At 39.7% G+C, this 20,156-nt stretch overlaps 1 protein-coding gene across 8 annotated transcripts in view; it reads right to left on the bottom strand.

Moving 5' to 3' along the window:
• PDE4D (phosphodiesterase 4D) overlaps nt 1-20,156 on the bottom strand; it is a 1,511,392-nt gene that overhangs the window by 1,290,440 nt on the left and 200,796 nt on the right. For 4 of the 8 annotated variants that reach the window (XM_082725937.1, XM_082725936.1, XM_082725940.1 and 1 more), the window contains one exon: nt 1,040-1,115. The exons of the other annotated variants lie outside the window; for them this stretch is intronic. The gene's annotated coding sequence lies outside the window, so the exon portion shown is untranslated. The remainder of the gene's footprint in view (nt 1-1,039; nt 1,116-20,156) is intronic. 8 annotated transcript variants of the gene reach the window in all.

Below are 20,156 nucleotides of genomic sequence, written 5' to 3'. Positions count from 1 at the left end.
TGTTAGCCTCCAAATTCAACCAGACCAAACATTTGAAACTAAATAGCTCACTGAGAGTGACAATCAGTCTATGCACATGCATGAACTCCATCTGCACTTGCTAGTCTACCCCATTCTTTCATTTCCCACTGTTCCTGCGTCACACTAAATTTAAAAAAAAAAAAAAAAAAAAAAGGAATCATCACATCGTCCCAAAATTAACCAACACTGTAGCAAGAAGAGTAAAAAATCTACAAAAGTTTCTTATTCACGGGTGATTGGTTATTTTTGTGGCATTTAAAGTAGACATATTTCTATTCTCCATTTATGTAGAAAAATAGGAATAGAGTGCCATTGGGAAAGAGAGAATACAAATTCCACCTTGACATACAAGAAATGCTTCTACAACCAAAAGCCTGATTGTAACCAATTTCTATCATGTTTGATTTTCCAACTAACTTCTCTTTTTCAATATGTTCTATAATAGAACTTTTTCGGAGACTGAATTTAAATGACTTTTATTTTGAGAAATTTCCAACATTCCTCACTGAATTCTGCAGTACTGAAGACCCAGGACTGGAAGTTTCCAAGTATTCTATCCCATGCCCTTCCAGAACTGTTTTTAAGCTTGCTGTGGACATTGAAGGGTAGACCAATTCACTAAATAAATAAATAAATAAATAAATAATAGCAACAAATCTCTGGTAATTGGTCACAAAACTAATGCCATTATAAGATTATCAGCCCATCAAATAAAAAGAAAAGCCAGAAATGCCACAAAGACTTGTGTTTCTAAATAATGCCTCACAGGCAAAAAATGCATTCAAAGTGCTATTTAGGATACTCTCCAATGAATGTTGTACCCTACCTCAGCATGGTTCATAATTATGTTATTACTGGGAAAAGCCAAGGAAGAAAACTGCATCTGCACTTTACAGAAATCTTTTCCTCCCAGGTGCCAAAGATAATTCAGATAGCAGAATAAATGCCCTGTGGCAAAGCTGAGGGATTTTTTAAATCCCCTTGGCTTTTAGTCTTCTTTTCTGGATAACAAACTTACCCTAGCACTGCCACCATTTACCCCCAATATTCATCTGTCCTTCCTCTCAGTGATGCAGCTACGTTCAAACTCTTCCCTGTAAGAAAATAATACAGTAAACGTCAACCAAGTGGAATAGTTATATATCCTATCTCTGTGTTTATGCCACCATATATATTATAAACATATTGATCTTGAAAAGTACCTGGCTTTCTGCCTGGATACTCACTATTTTATTTATTCTAAAGTTCTTGATGAGAATCTGTTAATAACACTTAAACCTTGTAATGGGGGATCCATCAAAAAAAGTCACAAATGCCCAAAACAGTAAATGTGTATGCCTCCGATATCTTCTCTGAGAGACAATCCAAGCACAAGAAAAAAAGGAATTCCAAAAGGAAAACAGATGTGAATTATAATTACAATGAATTCTGTTTCTCACAATTTCAACACCCAAGAGTAGCCACGTTTATAGAAAAATAGAAGTGTGATAGTCACTGTTTGCAATGAACATAGACATCAACAACTGAACAAAAACTATGGAAGACAGTGGATCCTGAGACCTTGATATTAAAAACTCGATTTAGGAAAAAAATATTTGAAATAGGTAGGCATATTGATATTTTAGATAGAGATAGATCTGTCAGCTTTTTCTCTTTTTTGAGGAACTTAGAAATAAATTATTTTCAATCATTTGGTTGATAAGATGCTTACCTGCTTGGGGTTCTATCTCTTAACAGAGAAGATCCAAAGCACAAATATTGCACCAGAAAAACAAAAAAGAGGGGCACCTGGGTGGCTCAGTGGGTTAAAGCCTCTGCCTTCAGCTTAGGTCATGATCCCAGGGTCCTGGCATCGAGCCTGCATCAGGCTGTCTGCTCAGCAGGGAGCCTGCTTCCCTCTCTCTCTGCCTGCCTCTCTGCCTACTTGTGATCTCTGTCTGTCAAATAAATAAATAAAATCTTTAAAAAAAAAAAAAGAAAAGATTGTACAGATCACATAGTCCATTAGAAGAAAACATCAGGGCCTCTGAGGTCACTGGGATATGCTGAGATGACAAGGTATCAGTACCATGTCTAATGCAGCTGAAAGCGGGAGGTGACAAATTGTAGTTCCACACAGCAGTGCTTACTCGTTTATTCATATAATCATGTTCATTACTGTCTACATTACTGAACAAAAACACATCAGACAACATGTAAGACAGGTAGACTGGTGAGCATTACAATAAACAGGTTTTCCTGTGGAAATCCTTGAGGCTTTTTTTTTCCCATTTAAATGCATAATCTGATACAAAAGTAATACATTTAAGAGCACTTCCCCTTGGAATTCATTTTGGGATTTTACGGAAATGAACTGGTTGATTTGTGAGTTGTATGTGCCTTGCTTCCTCTAGGAGAAGTAGGTAAAAATAGTACATAAACACTATTGCTTGATCCAGCTGCCATATTGAAATGGCATCACAAAGGCCTCTTTCCTTCTTCAAATGCTCTTCTCTGGGGACTTCTATTATCTGCCTTTCAATGTCAAGGTCTTCCCAACACTCTCCCTCCCTTTGACCTTACACTTATGTAATGAAGCAAAACAACAATCCCACTTTACCAATATTTGGGGGATATCTAGAGATATCCAGATATCTTGGACATCTAGGGAACTGTATTTTACTGTGAAAACTTCCTTTGGAGAAGAACAATAGGAAATACGAATGTTTGCTTAAAATGACAGCCATGTTGGTAGCTGGTTTGGGAACGATGACATATGAGTAAAACTGGTGGTAATGAAAGTGGTCCAGCTTGGGAGAAGGAGGGCTTAAAGCAGACTGAAGAGTCATGAATGAGACGCAGAGACTGAAACTTCTGTGACGCTCCAATGGGCATGCAGCCAAGATTGGCTAGCTGCCCAACACATTCACGTTTCCTTCCCAGAACAGATTTACACTGTATTTCCCAGTCATTCTTGCAGCTAGATGGGACTGTGTGACTGACTTCCAGTCAACAGCATAGGACAGAAATATTATGTGTCACTTTCAGGCACGGTCCTTAAAATCTCCTGTGTGCTTCTCTATACTCTCCTGTGAAGTACGTTAGAAGCCGTCAGTAGTTCTGAACCTTGCTCTTGCTGACCTCTGATGTTCTTCTTCTTCTGACATCTTCCTTAATGAAGTCTTTCTGTCATCCCTCCCTTCTCTCACTCTGAGCCTTTGCTCACCTCTTTAAACACCTGCCTTTGTCAGCATACTTATGGTCTTTTAAATAGTTTTCATATGGATACATTCTCTCCCCAGGTAAACAAAAAATTCTTCAAAAGGGGAAATAATCCCTCTGTGTGTCCCCCTAGGCTCCCATCAGCATAGCTGGTAACATTTCCCATACACAGGATATTCAGAATTTCACATTTAGGCAACTTCTATAGCTTACTGAGGCCAATTCATTTAAAAAAAAAAAATTCTAATCTCCAGATGCCTGTCCCTTGTCTTCTTCAGCCAAATTACCTTTTAGAAAATGAGCCTCCATTTGCTGAGTTAGCCTCAGATTTAAAGAAACATTCATTCACCTTGAGTAGATGGAAACATCACAAAGACCATCAGTGGATCAACAATAGAAAATGAAAATCCAGCAATCTAAACACACCTTTCCATGTAAATTCTGCTATCCTTTCAAAAATAACCTCAAATGCTTGATTCACCCCAAGCCCCAATATTTAAACAAGATGAATTTGTTCAATTGTCCTCATAGGGAAAAGGACCTTTGTTTCCCTCCTCAGTCATCTCACTTAATAAGTAGAGATCTTTACAAATTTACATATTCTCAAAAGATTATTTTCCTTTCAGCTTTCCCAGTCTGTAAAGAATCACTTTTTAAAAGAGTTCCCACCTTTTTCACATACTTTGCTCTTACTTAATGGATGTTACTAGCTTGGATTTTTCGGAAAACATGGATACACCATGGATTATTTGCCTAAGCAGGAAACAACGAACGTTCCCAAACTTCCCGAGAACAGGCATCTGCAGTGCTAGGAATTCCACCTTTTTCCTTAAGACAACTCACACCCACTCTTCACAATAACTACCATGTTTCAAACTTTCTTAGCTCTCCTCACATCTCTACCTCTCCCTCCTGCTCCATCACATACAAAGATAGCATGGCTTTGCAGAGAAATCAGATCCCTAGAAGAGGAACTCCCTCCTCCTCTTCATACAAAGCATGCAAACGTGGATATCGCTACAAATCCTTCCCTGCCTACACTCCCCTTCTCAAGAGCCAACGCTACTTCATTATCCTTTTTCCCTTGAGAATATCTGCCAGCTCCCTCCTATCAATTAAATCTTTACTGTTGACTTTCAAACATACTGAAGTCTCTTCCATCTTATATAAAAACCTTCCCCAAATCCTATGTGCCCTATTTGCTATTCTCAGAAGACTTGTCTATTCTGGCTGTATCCAATTTCACAGCCCTGACTCACTCCTCACCCTGCTCTAAGCCATCTTTCCCCTCATTTTCCCACACAACAGCTCTTGCTAAGAACACCAAAGACTTCTGTGGCCGGAACTCCAAGGACTGTTTCAAACCCACATCATTGAAGATGCCTTTCAGATTGCTGGTCACCCCACCTTTATCAGAGCATAGCTTCCCTTTGTTTTCTTAACTCCAGCCTTTTCCCTCCTCTTTTGTGATGTTCTCCTTTGTGGGTTGATCTTTCTTCACACAACCATGAAATGAAGTCCCTCAAGGCTTGGTTCTAAGGCTCTCTTTTCTTATCACTTCTTAGTGTCTCTTGAGGCAGTGGTACCCACAGGCATGATATCATATATCACCTGCACACTTAGGACACAGACAGGTCTATCTCCAGTACAGATCTCTCCTCCAGGGGCCACAAATACAGATTTAAATGCCAACCTGAGGTTTCTGCTTGTCTCTCTCAAAGTCACCCCAAACCCAATGAGTTCAAAGTTGAACTTGAAATCTCTCTCTCAAATCTGATCTGCTTCCAGTGTCCTTATCCTAGTAAACGGTGCCAGTAGCCATCAGATTGAAGAAACTCACTTCTCTTCTCCTGATGCTACTTTCAATCTATCACAGATTTCTGGCCATTTAACAATGTAACTCAACCACTTCTCTCCATCTTTCCACTACCACATAAGTCCAAGCTCTATGACCTTGTGGCCTCTGTAATTTTCTACTGATCCTCCCCAGGTAGAGATCTTGCCTGCATGCCAGTCCTGTGTCCTGAGCTAATAAAAACTGTGTTTTTAAATCACAAATCTTTGTCACTCACGTCTTTTCAATGACTATCCTTTACCATAGGATCAAAGGCCTTTAAAATGACCCAAGGCCTTACTTCATCTCCTCTGACTATCTCTCTGGTCTCATCTAGCATCTGAGTCTTCAGGCTCTCTACCCATCCACTCTCCTTCACCCCAGGTCACCCTGCATTCATTCGGTACCTGGAATTTTCAGTGTCCAGAGCTGCCCCAGAGGCTTTGCCTTCTCCAAACCCTTCCCAGTTAATGCTTATTTACCTTCAGACCTCCGCTCTGAGGGAAGATGTCCCTGACAAGAACAAACATTATTACTCCCTCTTACAGCATCATTTCCCTATCATGGTGCATGTCAGTTCCAACTGTCTATTAATTTCTGGGAACATGTGACAGAGTGTCTACCTCCTCCCCACCTGCCAGATGGTAAGTAAGGTCTATGAGAGCAGTCACCTCCTCTGTTCCCTTCACCACCCTTTTCTGAGCGTTTAGCATGGCACCCAGCCCACTGTAAACACTCAATATTATATTTGTTGAATGAATGGGCAAATGAATAAATGAACTATTTACAATATTGTCCGCAGAGCTAGGCTATCTTTAAAATATTTTAAGTGTCCTCACAATTGTAATACATTTTTAGCTACACATTTTGTCATTTTTTTTTTCACAATGTACTGAATATCTGTCCTTAAACTAGGAGCACCTCTACTTCAGGAATCCTATTTACTGGCTTTTGTATCTACAAGACCCAGAACAGAGCCTAAAAGATGACGGGTACTCAAAAAGTACCTGTTGAAAGAAGGATTAACCTCGACTCAATTTCTTACATAAAAATAGATCCAGTGTTCAGGCTGTGGAATTAGCTCTCCAGACTCAAATCCTCATTCTTTCATTTACTAATTGTATGAACTTAGACCAACTGCTTAGTTTTGCTAAGTCAGTATAAAATGGGGTTAATAATACCTAACCTCAGAATTAAGTTAGATAATTCTTATAAAACCTAGTTTCGCAGCCAAACCTCGGATGCCCCTAAGGTATACTAATGGAGGTTATTATTTTCAAGTAAGTAAACAATGTACCTTGAGCCACCTCTAAGACTCTAAGACCACCTCTATATGTGGTCTCACTCACATAGCCTTACCTGCCAGCATACCTGTTAAGGGACAATGTGGTCTACAGAATGGCATTGGGATTGATCCCCCACAACAAGACCACCACCAAGGACCCCTGAGACAACCTGGAATACCATCCTAACTAACACCTCATCTCGCACATGGCACTGTGTGCCACCACATGCCTTGTGTAATACTATGTAACATTATGTATTACTATGATGTAATACTAAATGTAATACTATGATGTAAATGTAGTACTATGTATTGTAATAATATAATGTAATATTATGTATTACTAAATAATACATGTAATGTATTAAATGTAATACTATGTAATATATTACTAAATGTAATACTATATATTATAAATGTAATACTATGCAATACTAAATGTAATACTATGATGTAACAACTCAGCTGAGATGTGGAAGGGAAAAACAATGATTCAGACAGGACCAATAAGCATTCATGCCAACCCTCCTTACAATCAAATCTAAAGGTTTCCTTTAGATACTTCCTTGAGTATTCCCAACACTCAAACTCCATAATTACCTACCTTTCCTACTCAACCTCAAAATAAAGTTTAGGGATTAGCAATTATTTAAAACCAACTTCAAGAACAAAAAAGTTGCCATGAAGGAAAATTTGCAGAAGCAGTCACAAGACAGCTAACAAATATTTCAGATTTGTGTGCAGAAGTATAAGTTATCTACACTACTATTCTAGTAGTAATAATAACATATTAATGTATGCTAGAGCCATCTGAATGTACACCACATTAGAACACGAAATTCAATTTGTATTTGTTTCACCTGCACAATAGTATGCTTTCTCACTGCTTCAAAATACTCTTGGCATGGTTATTTCCCAATAAAAATTATATCACCCCCACTATACAGATGGAAGAAATGGAAAAAATAAAAGGCAAAATGATGCTCTCAAGGCCAAAGAGAAACTGAGAGCCCATGGTGAGAGTATTGTGATCTGGAGAAAATAAATTCTGTTCTGAAAATGGAAAAAAATTTAAATGTTCCTCAAATGTATACACTTTTTATGATTTTACAGTGACTTCGCACTCCCTCTGTGTTACTTGCCCGATCACATTTCCTCAGGATGCTCTCCTAATGGGACAGGGTTTAGGATCATCACGTTCCTATTTCGCACCTCCCCACGTGTAACTGAGGGAACTCAACATCCAGAAGTCCAGCTTATAAGGAACTAATAACTCATCTGATGAACTGTAGATTCACATACAGTTATACAAGAAATACTATAGAAAGATGCACTGTACCCTTGACCCAGTTTCCCCCAATGACAACATCTTAATGAAACTATAGTACAATATTACAACTAGAATATCAACACTGATACAGTCAAGACACAAGCCAATAGCAAAAGGATACTTGTGGGTGACTTCATCTGGTGTGAAAAATAGTCTAAGGAAACAAAGGAGCCAAGAGGCCTTGAGAAGCCACAAGTCTCAGTTTTTTATGAACCACTAACAACTCGAATGCTGCGAATTTAATGACACATGGGAGCAAGAGGCAGTTGGATAATGAATCACAATGACAAGGATGAGAAGAGATATTTGTGAAGAGGTTGAAGCCCTGACATTTCTTTTTCTTTTTTTAAAATTTCTTTTCAGCATAACAGTATTCATTGTTTTTGCACCACACCCAGTGCTCCATGCAATCCATGCCCTCTCCAAAACCCACCACCTGGTTCCCCCAACCTCCCACCCCCCGGCCCTTCAAAACCCTCAAATTGTTTTTCAGAGTCCATAGTCTCTCATGGTTCACCTCCCCTTCCAATTTCCTTCAAGTCCCTTCTCCTCTCCATCTCCTCTTGTCCTCCATGCTATTTGTTATGCTCCACAAATAAGTGAAACCATATGATAATTGACTCTCTCTGCTTGACTTATTTCACTCAGCATAATCTCTTCCAGTCCTGTCCATGTTGCTTCAAAAGTTGGGTATTCATCCTTTCTGATGGAGGCATAATACTTCATAGTGTATATGGACCACATCTTCCTCTCCATTCTCCACGAAGGGCATCTTGGCTCTTTCCACAGTTTGGTGACTGTGGCCATTGCTGCTATAAACATTGGGGTACAGATGGCCCTTCTTTTCACGACATCTGTATCTTTGGGGTAAATACCCAGTAGTGCAATGGCAGGGTCATAGGGAAGCTCTATTTTTAATTTCTTGAGGAATCTCCACACTGTTTTCCAAAGTGGCTGCACCAACTTGCATTCCCACTAACAGTGTAAGAGGGTTCCCCTTTCTCCACATCCTCTCCAACACATGTTGTTTCCTGTCTTGTTAATTTTGGCCATTCTAACTGGTGTAAGGTGGTATCTCAATGTGGTTTTAATTTGAATCTCCCTGATGGCTAATGATGATGAACATTTTTTCATGTGTCTGATAGTCATTTGTGTGTCTTCATTGGAGAAATGTCTGTTCATATCTTCTGCCTGTTTTTTTTATATGATTGTCTGATTTGTGTGTGTTGAGTTTGAGGAGTTCTTTATAGATTCTGGATATCAACCTTTCGTCTGTACTGTCATTTGCAAATATCTTCTCCCATTCTGTGGGTCGCCTCTTTGTTTTGCTGACTGTTTCCTTTCCTGTGCAGAAGCTTTTGATCTTGATGAAGTCCCAAAAGTTCATTTTTGCTTTTGTTTTCTTTGCCTTTGGAGACATATCTTGAAAGAAGTTGCTGTGGCTGATATCAAAGAGGTTACTGCCTATGTTCTCCTCTAGGATTCTGATGGATTCCTGTCTTACATTGAGGTCTTTTACCCATTTTAAGTTTATCTTTGTGTACGGTGTAAGAGAATGGTCAAGTTTCATTCTTCTACATATAGCTGTCCAGTTTTCCCAGCACCATTTATTGAAGAGACTGTCTTTTTTCCACTGTATATTTTTTCCTGTTTTGCCTGACAACATTTCTTAAGTCACATCAGGTAGATCAGTGGTTCAGAGACTTATGCTCAATTGCACTTCTGTGTGGGTAATTTAGACTTCACCTTTAACCTCAGTGACCTTTCTCAGCGTGAAAATCTAAGATGCCTTCGGCCAATTGCCATATTAAAACAACAACAACAACAAAAAAAAAACCTATGGGATCTCTTGGCACAGCCAATCTGACATCCAGAACACAAAACAAGACCTCCATTTCCTCCTCTTTATCTAATAAAAAGGTAGCATCAAAGACCTTGGAGTTTCAGATTAGGCCAATTGGGGTTCACATTCTGGTTCTGTCACTGACTAAAAGCCACCATGGGCACCTGAGCTTATTACATCAACTGGAAAAAGGATATAAGAGGCACCAACTTAAGGTGTTGGGGGATTCAATGAGATAATGTATTAATGGTCGTGGCCCTGGTCATCACTCAGAAGAATGTTATTTTGCATTTTCTCCTTTCCTCTGCTTTTCAGTTTCCTCCTGTTACAGTGGAAGTCTCTTGTGAAAGAGTAATTAAAGTAGAATGCCAAAAAACACGTCTCACTTTGTTTACCTGACATATCAAACATGTCAATAGTTAATGGAAATTATTTTACCTCCTATCTTCCCCACAAATGCCTTTTATCAATATAATAAGAAGACTCTGACTTAAAGGCCAAACAGAGAAGTTTGCTTTTTAAGGAGATAATCTAGTGCCAAGCTACCCCTCAAAACTTCTCTGGGAAGTTGGTAACTGCACGCATCCACAAAGACAACAATAAACTTGAGGTCAGCAGGAAGGTCAAAATAATGTACACAGAAACAAAGGAAAACCAAGAAAATTCAACTACAGCGCTCAGGAAAATGATACCTAGAGAGAATTTGCTCAGACTGGAAAGCCCACAGAGATGATAACCCAATGACTAGAAGATTCCACTTATTATGCATGAAGGGGAAAAAAACTGAAAAACATAGTAAGAATCCTCAGTACATAATAGACATTACAAAAAGCATGGCACTGGGGGAATCACAGAACTAGGGAGGGGACATTATATCCTAAGCCTTAAAAACAAACACACAACAACTCCAAATCATTTTATTCCCACTAACATTCCTTAAATCACTTCTACCATTCCCTAAGCTTATCCCTGGGCCACTTAAGCCAAACAGGAACTGAACAATAGGCACACTGCTTAGACATTAATGACTGGTCAGACAAGTTCTTTGGGGCCAGAAAAACCAATTGTAAGAGAAAAAAAAAGCTGAGCCATCCTTCCATTTGTGTGTCTATAGTTCAGATATACCGCTTCTACAGATCTAAGTTCCCTACCTGATTTGTAGGTATCTCTGCCAGTCAAAGAATATGAACTAACAGCTTTCTGAAATTCAACATGAACAAGGAATACCGGAAATTTTTATAAATGGTGATTCCAATGAATAATGCTGTCCTTAATGGGAGACAAGGAACAGTGGCTTTCCTTTGTTAACAATCTATCAGTTTTAAGATATGAATAAATAATTATGAAAAGAAGAAATGACCTGAAAGAAATGTAAGAGCACTCCCTGGTTCTTTTTAATTAATAATTTTTGTTTAATTTTATTTCAAAGTAATTGTAGACTTATAGTCGGTTGTAAGTAATAAAACAGAGGAACCCAGTTGGTCCTTCAAGCAGTTTTCCCCAAAGGTAACAATATCACAACCATGATATTGACATTGACAGTCAAGATTCATCACCACCAGAATCTTCATGTTGCTCTCTCATAGACATGCCCACTTCTCTCCCACCCTTTAATACCTGCCAGCTACCACTAAACTACATTAATCTGTTGTCCATTTCATAATTTTGTCATTTCCACTATATGACATAAGTTGAATCACATGATATGTAAACCCTTGGGATTGGATTTTTTTCACTCAGCTCAATTCACCCAGGTTGTATTTGTCAACAGTCCATTCCTTTTCTATTGCTGAGTAATGTCTGATAGTTTAGGCGTACCATAGTTTGTTTAACCATTCTGGTTATCTGGGATGCCTCAATTGTTAGGCTATTACAAATACATCTGTTACATTAACATCCATGTTCAGGGTTTCATATGAACATAGAGGTCCTCATTTCTCTGGGATGAATGCCTAAAGGTACATTTGTTGCAGGATTGTGTACAAACAAATTTAGCTTTTTAAGAAACTACTAAATTGTTTTCCAAAGTACCTATACCATTTTACACTCCCACTAGCCACGTATAATTTATCCAGTATCTACAACCATACCAGCATTTGGTATCAATGCTCTTTTTTATTTAACTCATCTGATAAGTGCCTATGACTCTCCTATAGGGATAAAAGTGAAAACAAGAGGAAGACTTGTCTAAAATCAAAGGTACCACTGGAAAGTTCAATTCAGCCAAGTAAGTTTTGCTGTGTGTTTTTTTCTAAAATCTGGTCAACTACATTCAGAAAAATGCATGTACAGATCATCAGAAAATTTAAAGAGTAAAAGAAATAGTGAATCATGGGACGCCCATTGCACCCTAAACTACTCCATCCGGTACCTTATTTTTTAAAAAATAACTTAAGAATATTGCATTACCATCCCATCTGGTACTATAATATGCTACTGTGATACTCTTAAACAAAAAGTCGACCCATACACAGCTGTTTGCTCACTGATGCACAGAGAACTGATGAAAAACCTTATAGGTATTTCTCAGCCACTGGCAGCTCTAAGGTTATTTTGCTATGAGCTACTCTGTGCTTCTGCTTCTATCTTTACAACTACAGGTGTAGGTCATTTTTAAAGTTGTTCAAACTTAGACTGCATTAACAGCAAACAAAATCATACAGACCAAACAACTGCATCCTTATTCTTTTCCAAAAGCTCCCTATCTCCCTGGGAAGTCTGAGAGTTATTACGTCTTCTTTGCCCCCAGTTTAGAAATCTTATACCAAAGAAAACTGTTTGAAAGACACTACCAAAGCAGAATAAATACATATCCACACTCTGTTGATTATATTCCCTAGTATATGTCCAAAAGAAATGTGTACATGTGAGCCAAAAAATATATTTTAAAAAATGAATAAAAGAGCATTATTTGTTATTGCTCCAAACTAGAAATAACCCAAAGGTCCATCAATAGTAGAACGGATTCAACAATTGTGGTATGTAAAATATACAGTGGAATACCATAAAACAATAAAGAGGAACAAATTACTGATACATAAAACTATAAGACCACAAACATAATATTGACTGAAAGAATGCATAATAAAGGATTCCAGCTGTGAAAAATCAAAAAATTGTACAGATATGGTCACCATTTGGGAGGTAGCAAGTAGAAGGAGGCACAAGGAAAATCTCTAGGGTGCTGATAATGTTCAATTTCTTGAACTGGAGGGATATTAGATGTATGAGTTCACTATATGAAAATTCATCATGCTTAACACAAGATTTCAGTATTTCTCTCTGTTTCTGTTAAACATGATATAACTTATAAAAATGTGATTTAAAAATAAAACAAAACAAAAAAGATAATCAAAAGTTAAAATGATGATCATCACCATGAATGGTCTCTTCTCTAAACTCAAGCAATGGCCACCAGCTTTCTTGCACAAAAAAATTTATCCCCGCTTAGTAGGCATTAGGATTCAGAGTTCAGGCTTTAGAAAACAGTTCACATGGGTGGACATGCCGTCCTTGTCACTGAGAGATTTGGGCAAGATGACCCTTTTCTTAATGCAAGAACTTCTTTGAAAAGGGCATTTAGTGCCTCGATTATGATGGTAGTTTATTCAGTTGTTCTATGAATATTTATTTAAAAAGTTCTGTGTGCCAAGCATCACACTAGATACGAAGATACAGCGGTCAACAACAGAGACACAAAGACTGCCCTCCAGTGGGGCTACCGTCTAGCAAGGAACACAGATAAACCAGAAAACCATTAAGGGGACAGATGGCAGCACATGGGGAAAACCACCACAACTAGTTAATAGCAGAAGTTAGGAAAATGTCCAAGGCTTTCAGCCAATGGCAAAGAATGGTCTTGGCATATCAGATAGATGAGAAGGGGAATAAGAAAAGACAAAGCCAAGTGAGACCACAGCTGAATGCTCCAGGAGGGAGCAGCAGGGGGCCAGACAGGTAGAAGAGCCCAGTACAGGGAAGCCAAGAATGGGGCCTCACCAACAAAAGGACTGTGCCAGCAAACCTGCTGAGGCATGCATTCTGACAATTTCTCTTGAACGCTCTGAGTTTGTGTGATCTTAAGGAGATAAGGAAAAGGACTGCAGCATACGTGGCATGTGTTAATATTTTCCCTGAACAAAAATCCTTTCCGGGACATGGGAGTCCACACTAAGCAGAAAATATGTAGCGTTTACTGATGGTTGGCAGGGTAAGCCCAGTAAACTGAGCAGTCCACAGCATCTACAGAAGATCAACCCACGCAACAGCACGGACAGATAAGGAGGGAAACGTCCCCCTCCCAACATCTGACATGGAATTTCTTACCGATACCACAATCGTACTCTCTAACCCACCACTGAGAAGGATGAGCAGATAGTTTGTTCCACTGTTTCAGATACTCAACAAGTATTTATCACATATCATTATACGCCAAAGCTCTGGGGAGAACTGAGAAAACGTTGAAGCAACGGTGCTATTAACAGGCAAGCTCACGAAGTGAAAACAAATGCACTTTGGAATATGCTCACCTGATATTTAAATCCTGGTTCAACTTCTTACTAAATCGATAACCTTGAGCTAGTGACTTAACTCCCTGCAGCCTCATTCCCCTGTCATGATAAAACACTACCTTGAAGGGTTCTGCAGGACTGAATGAAATAACACGTACAAGGCGCCTAGGAAAGTTCCGCATCCACGGTTAGTGTTTCAGAGCAAGCTGAGCCCACACCCGGTCTCTGCTCTGCCCACCTACCCTTCGCACCTCGCTGACATTTGTAAGCTCAGAGACAGACACCATGGTTTGGCAGCCATCCACGTTCCCTGGCCCTACCAACAGCTGCCCCTTGGCCACCCAGTGTGGGGAGTACAACCTGCTCTCTGAAGGAATGATCCACATCTTGGCATAGGACCATTTGGGCAGGAAATTCTACAGTCCAAATGCCCCAACCATGATCCATAAAAGGGAAAGACATTATTCCTTGACCTCAAAGAATCCTTACCCAGTAGGGAACATTGTGGCCAGAAGGGAACTAAACCCTCTAATATGCTGGACCAGAAAGGGGGCCCTCTTTTTCAAGTCTAAGGGCCATACAATTTAGAGCCAAAAGCTCCAGGAGTATAAGCATCTTTAAGTAACACTCTTTCTAACAGACTACTTCCTTTGCTGTGTTTCTGCAACAATCTGCCTCCCTAAGCTACCCCACTCCTCCAGCTATTTTATAGGAATTCCACTCATGTTCTTTCCTTTTCGTATTTCAAACTCACTCTGAATCTCTAACAAGTCCAAGGTCTTATGATTCTTCCTCATTGCTCCACATATCCCACAAAATTCTTTGGAAAGAAGAAATAAAGTCTTACATAAACTTCGTTCACCACGGTTGCTGTCAGTCAGTGTGTGGATATAAATAAATATCAGCTACTGTTAATCATACTTTGTATAAGGGCAATTTTAAAGGTGGGAAAAGTTTTAGAAATCTAAGACAAAGCCCAAGAAATGAAACCTGCAAAATTGCAAGGAAAATACCAACATCATCCAGAAGCTGACAGATTATCAGCTATCTTGATAGCCACATAATTATCTAAAATATATCTATCCAAGTTAACCACAGCAACAAATTGTTCAACAGCTAATTCCAGGACCATATATAGCTGTAGCCCTGAGTCACTTAAACAAAAGAAGCCACAGACTGTCAAGGAGACATACGATTCATTAAATAGAAAGAGAAAAATAAAAATTCCCAACACAAACAAAAGTCAGGGGTAGGATACACCGAGCCCAGAGACTATAACCCATGCCCCATGTCAGGGTTTCCCAGTATAGGGTCCTGACATCCTAGGGGCGTGTGCAAAGCTCAGTGCATCCTGCCCAAGTTAAGGTTCACTCTGAGGCCAGGTAAGTAAGGTCAGAAAGATAGAGGGTCAAAAGCAAAGACAGAAAGCCCTGACCTTCTCTTTAGTTGCTTCATTACACTGATCTCTCCGTAAGAGTCTTCTCTCTCCTTCCAGATCCAACGTATGACTCGCTCTCCTCACTGATTCATTGCAGGACTCATCTTTAAGATACAGATGCTAACCTGATGAAACATCCCCAGGGCTGAAATCTTAAAATACATGAAAGAGGAAGAAATGCACCTGGGGTTCCTAGGACTAATGCCATAAAACTGTCATCCTTCCCCACCAAACGTTATTTCTCCCACTCACTTGACGTACATCTGCGGCCCGTTCACACTGCATATGGCCGTGGACAGATAATGCCTCAGTTCAAAACTGGCACAGTGGGTCTGTAGGAAGCTTCGGCTGCAGTGTTGGCTCCTTCGTAGCTTTAGCTCCAAGCCTTGTTACCCTAACATAAGGACTCCGAACAAGCCTACATGGAGGCTCAGAGGGTTCCAAATATGGGTTCCAAGTCTAGGACTGACTTGTGACCATGTAACTGGAGCAAAATATTATTTAAAAGTCTAAAGTGCCCAAGGCTGCTACTCTACCTCTGCTATCTTTATTTTTCAAATTTTTTAAAAGATTTTATTTTATTTTTTTAGTTCACAGAGAGCACAAGAGAGCACAAGCAGAGGGAACAGCGGAAGGAGAGGGAGAAGCAGGCTCCCCGCCGAGCAGGGAGCCCCATGAGGGGCTCGATCCCAGACCCTGGGTTCATAACCTGAACCGAAGGCAGACACTTAACAACTGAGCCACCCAGGTGTACTCTGTTACCTTTAGACACAGCAATATTTTCAACCAAACAAAGGAGAGACTACTTTAAATGAACAGGACTTTGGGGCTAGGGTCCCTCAGTCTCTCCCAGAAGTGTTTCTAAGTAGTCAAAACTCTTGCCAGGAATTCATCTACTAAGCATAATGAATGGTGGCCTTTAATCTGTGTGCACCTCTTCTGAGCTCTCTAGAGACCAGGGTGTCCTGACCCCACACACTCAGCCCTCCTTAACCACAAAAAGCACTAAACAAATGCGTTATTGCAGTTTCTTATTTCCTCTACTTATCTTGGCTGAACAATACTATTTTGATCATTCATTCAATGAGAACTTACAGAAAAAATTTCCAAAATTCCAAAAAGAATTTAAAGAACAGAAAGAATATGGTCTCGATATTTAAGAACCACAGAGTATGGTTACGAGGGAAAGAACATAAGAAGAATAAATGAAACAAGATGGGATTGGGAGGGAGACAAACCATAAGAGACTCTTAATCTCACAAAACAAACTGAAGGTTGCTGGGGGGAGGGGGGTTGGGGGGGGTGGAGTTATGGACATTGGGGAGGGTATGTGCTATGGTGAGTGCTGTGAAGTGGGTAAACCTGGTAATTCACAGACCTGTACCCCTGGGGATAAAAATATATTATATGTTTATTAAAAAAATAAATAAAATTTAAAACTATTAAAAAAATATATATATATAAATAACAATACAAAATGGACTTTAAGTTCTCAAATAAGTAGATTAAACAAGTGCCATGAGCTCTCAGGAGAAGTGACGATAGTTGGGGGTGGGGCAGAACCGTCTATATATTTAAAATATTTTTTTAAAAACAAATCCATAAAACAGTAACATACATTTTATTATTGTATTAAATTATAAGTTCTAGTAGCTAGCCAAATAAAAGATAATTTTCACATAATGATGAGCAGAAATTATATAGAAAGATATGTACACCCCTAATGTGACATGGGGATACAATGATTTCTATTAATGACAGAGTCCTAGACAGGCCCTGCTAATATCCCTGGGATTTGTTATCTACGTTGATAATTGAAAAAAAAAAAAGTTTAACTTCACTAATACCATGACAAAAATGATGGTAAAAAATGTCCCCATCTAGTTTCATTGATGGTCTGAATTCTACCTTCACCCTCCTGATAAAGAAGCCTGTTACAAACAGAGCAGAGGATGAAGAGCACTTCGAGAAAAAGTCAAGCAGTCTGAAGCATGAAGAGATGTGAATTATCTAGCTGGAAACAGTAACTTCGGATGGAAAAGAGGGAAGGGAAACAGAGAGAAGACAGAACATATGGAAATACAGAATGGGCCAATAGCAAGTCCAGCTAAGATTTCCTCATGAATTCTACATGCAAAACAATTCTGCCCCTAGGTGCACCTTCCTGTCATGGCCACAGGATCAAGTCAGAGACTCACACCTCACACTCAAATCAGAACCAACACACACTTCCTTTGCTGCCATTAATTGGATATAATCATTCCTTCTCAGTAGGGATCTGTCCACGTGCTTTTTCCTCCCCAGGTATGATAGAAAGGCAAGATCAGTTTGAATTTTCTTATTGTCTAAACACCTGGTCAATTTCATTTTCTTGAAGACTTGGTTATATAAATGTGTTCTGTATCCATCATGAAAATTCAGATTCTGATGCCTCCTATCCTTTTTTTTTTTTTAAAGATTTTATTTATTTATTTTACACAGAGAGAGATTGCAAGTAGGCAAAGAGGCAGGCAGAGAGAGAGAAGGAAGCAGGTTCCCCTCTGAGCAGAGAACCCGATGCGAGGCTCGATCCCAGGACACTGAGACCATGACCTGAGCTGAAGGTAAAGGCTTAACCCACTGAGCCACCCAGACACCCCTGATGCCTCATATCTAATCTCAGTTGATTAATAGTGCCCCCTGTTCATAACTGCTTCTAACCTCATAACAACTCAGCGGAGCCCAGCTCCCAGGGGACAGACCTAATAATCATGATCTTGCAGTTGTAGAGGCTAATAACATTAACTGGCTCATCTCTTCAGGTTGGGGGGAACGGATAGAATAGTTATTAAAAATCACCTTCCAGACCTTAGGCAAAGTTCATTGCAAGTATTTCAATAGCCACAGGGGAGCATCTTAAAGCATCAAAATTTCTGAATCCTCTGTTCTGACTCTCTGGCCACCCCTGCCACCAGGCTTATACAAGATAGGTCATCTTGGTCCCCATTTGCAAAGTCCGTGATCTCTGTCCCATGTGGCCTCCTATACAAGGAGCCACATGGCCTGGATGCCTACATCACTGCCCCAGAGAGCTGGGACAGCAAATGGGCCACAGAGCAAATGGGCTGGCATAGTCCAAAGAACATTGAAGGGGAAGGGACCTAACTCTCTTGCAAATATTTGTGTTACTTTCTCTGCTTCAGACCCCAGTGACTCTGGCACTCCCCCAATAACCAAAGATAAAAAGAGGAGGGATGAATGGATCTCTGGAGTCCCTGCTTCTGTTGCTACCAGAGCTTGTTGGCTTCTGTCTGCTTTGTACTATGCCTTCCATATAACTGGAAAAATGGATTCTATTTACAAACATTTACAGGAAGCCATTTATAAATGTTTGAAAGCCACTGAACTCAATCAGCTCTAATGCACCGTCTAGTCCCAAGCCTTCTAGAACAAGACACACCAAGGGGCTAGAGTGGGAGCTTAAGTAGAGTAGACAGTGTCCTTGCCACAATGAGAAATCAAAGATACCTATCCCAAATTGCTTCCTTCCTATGCTCTTCACCGTTTCCGTCTTCTTCAAGCTCAGGAGCCGACAATGCTATTTGTAAATCATTGACTGATAAAATTAAGATTAAATCATTTTTATCCCCTTAACATCAGTTTAACAGAACACGTGCTCAGGACTCTGAGACTGCAGATGCCAGGTGCTACCACCCAGGCCAAAGACTGACAACTTGCTTCCAAGTAACTATCCTGCCAAGCTTGCTTTTTTTTTTTTTTTTTTTTCAAATTTTTTATTTTTTATAAACATATATTTTTATCCCCAGGGGTACAGGTCTGTGAATCACCAGGTTTACACACTTCACAGCACTCACCCAAGCACATAACAGAAAGGTGAGTCTTATCTGTAGTAGAAACAATGGGCATGCTTCAAGTCTTTTTAAATAGTTTATTCTTTAATGCAGAGTAAGAACCTAGAAAGCTTCTTACTTTGGCTTGGCCAGCAAGCCCTTCTGTTTCAATAATATAAAAATACTAGAGGCCAGTCATTTTAATTATTATCAACTTGAGTAAGGACAATATTTTACTCTAATTATGTTTTTGCTGAATGGACATCCTGAGAAATAGCTAGCACTAAACTCTCATGGATAACTCAGGAAAAGTTCTTTTTTTTTTAAACATGTAACTCTAGGATATACGTTCTGTTTCCAGAGAACGCATTTCACCTATTTCAGGGTGACTAATCACCCCGAGTTGCACGCCTCCGTAACACAGCCGGGCAGCAAGCTGCCCTGATAGACTCTTACACTGGTTTCTAAATTGCAACACCAAAAAAGTTGGTTTTCAAAGCAGTCTGGTACACTGCATCGATGTATAAGCAAGTGAATCTCTTGCTTCATACAAAAATCTCATTTTCTCTTCCTTTTTTAGGTTGTCCTTAAGAGTCTTTTTATATATATATATATTATTTATTTATTTATTTATTTATTTGACAGAGAGAGACAGATCACAAGTAGGCAGAGAGGTAGGCAGAGAGAGGGGGAAGCAGGCCCCCCACTGAGCAGAGAGCCCAATACGGGGCTCAATCCCAGGACCCTGAGATCACGACCTGAGCCAAAGGCAGAGGCTTAACCCACTGAGCACCCAGGTGCCCCTAGGTTGTCCTAAAGAGTCTTAATGGTGGGTTCATGTAGCTGGTGACCCATGATCTCTT

This window comes from Mustela nivalis (genome assembly GCF_964662115.1).
Source record: "Mustela nivalis genome assembly, chromosome: 3".
NCBI classification, from domain to species: Eukaryota; Metazoa; Chordata; class Mammalia; order Carnivora; family Mustelidae; genus Mustela; species Mustela nivalis.
Note: the sequence above shows the minus strand (reverse complement) of the source record. Positions and strands in the feature narration are given on the sequence as shown.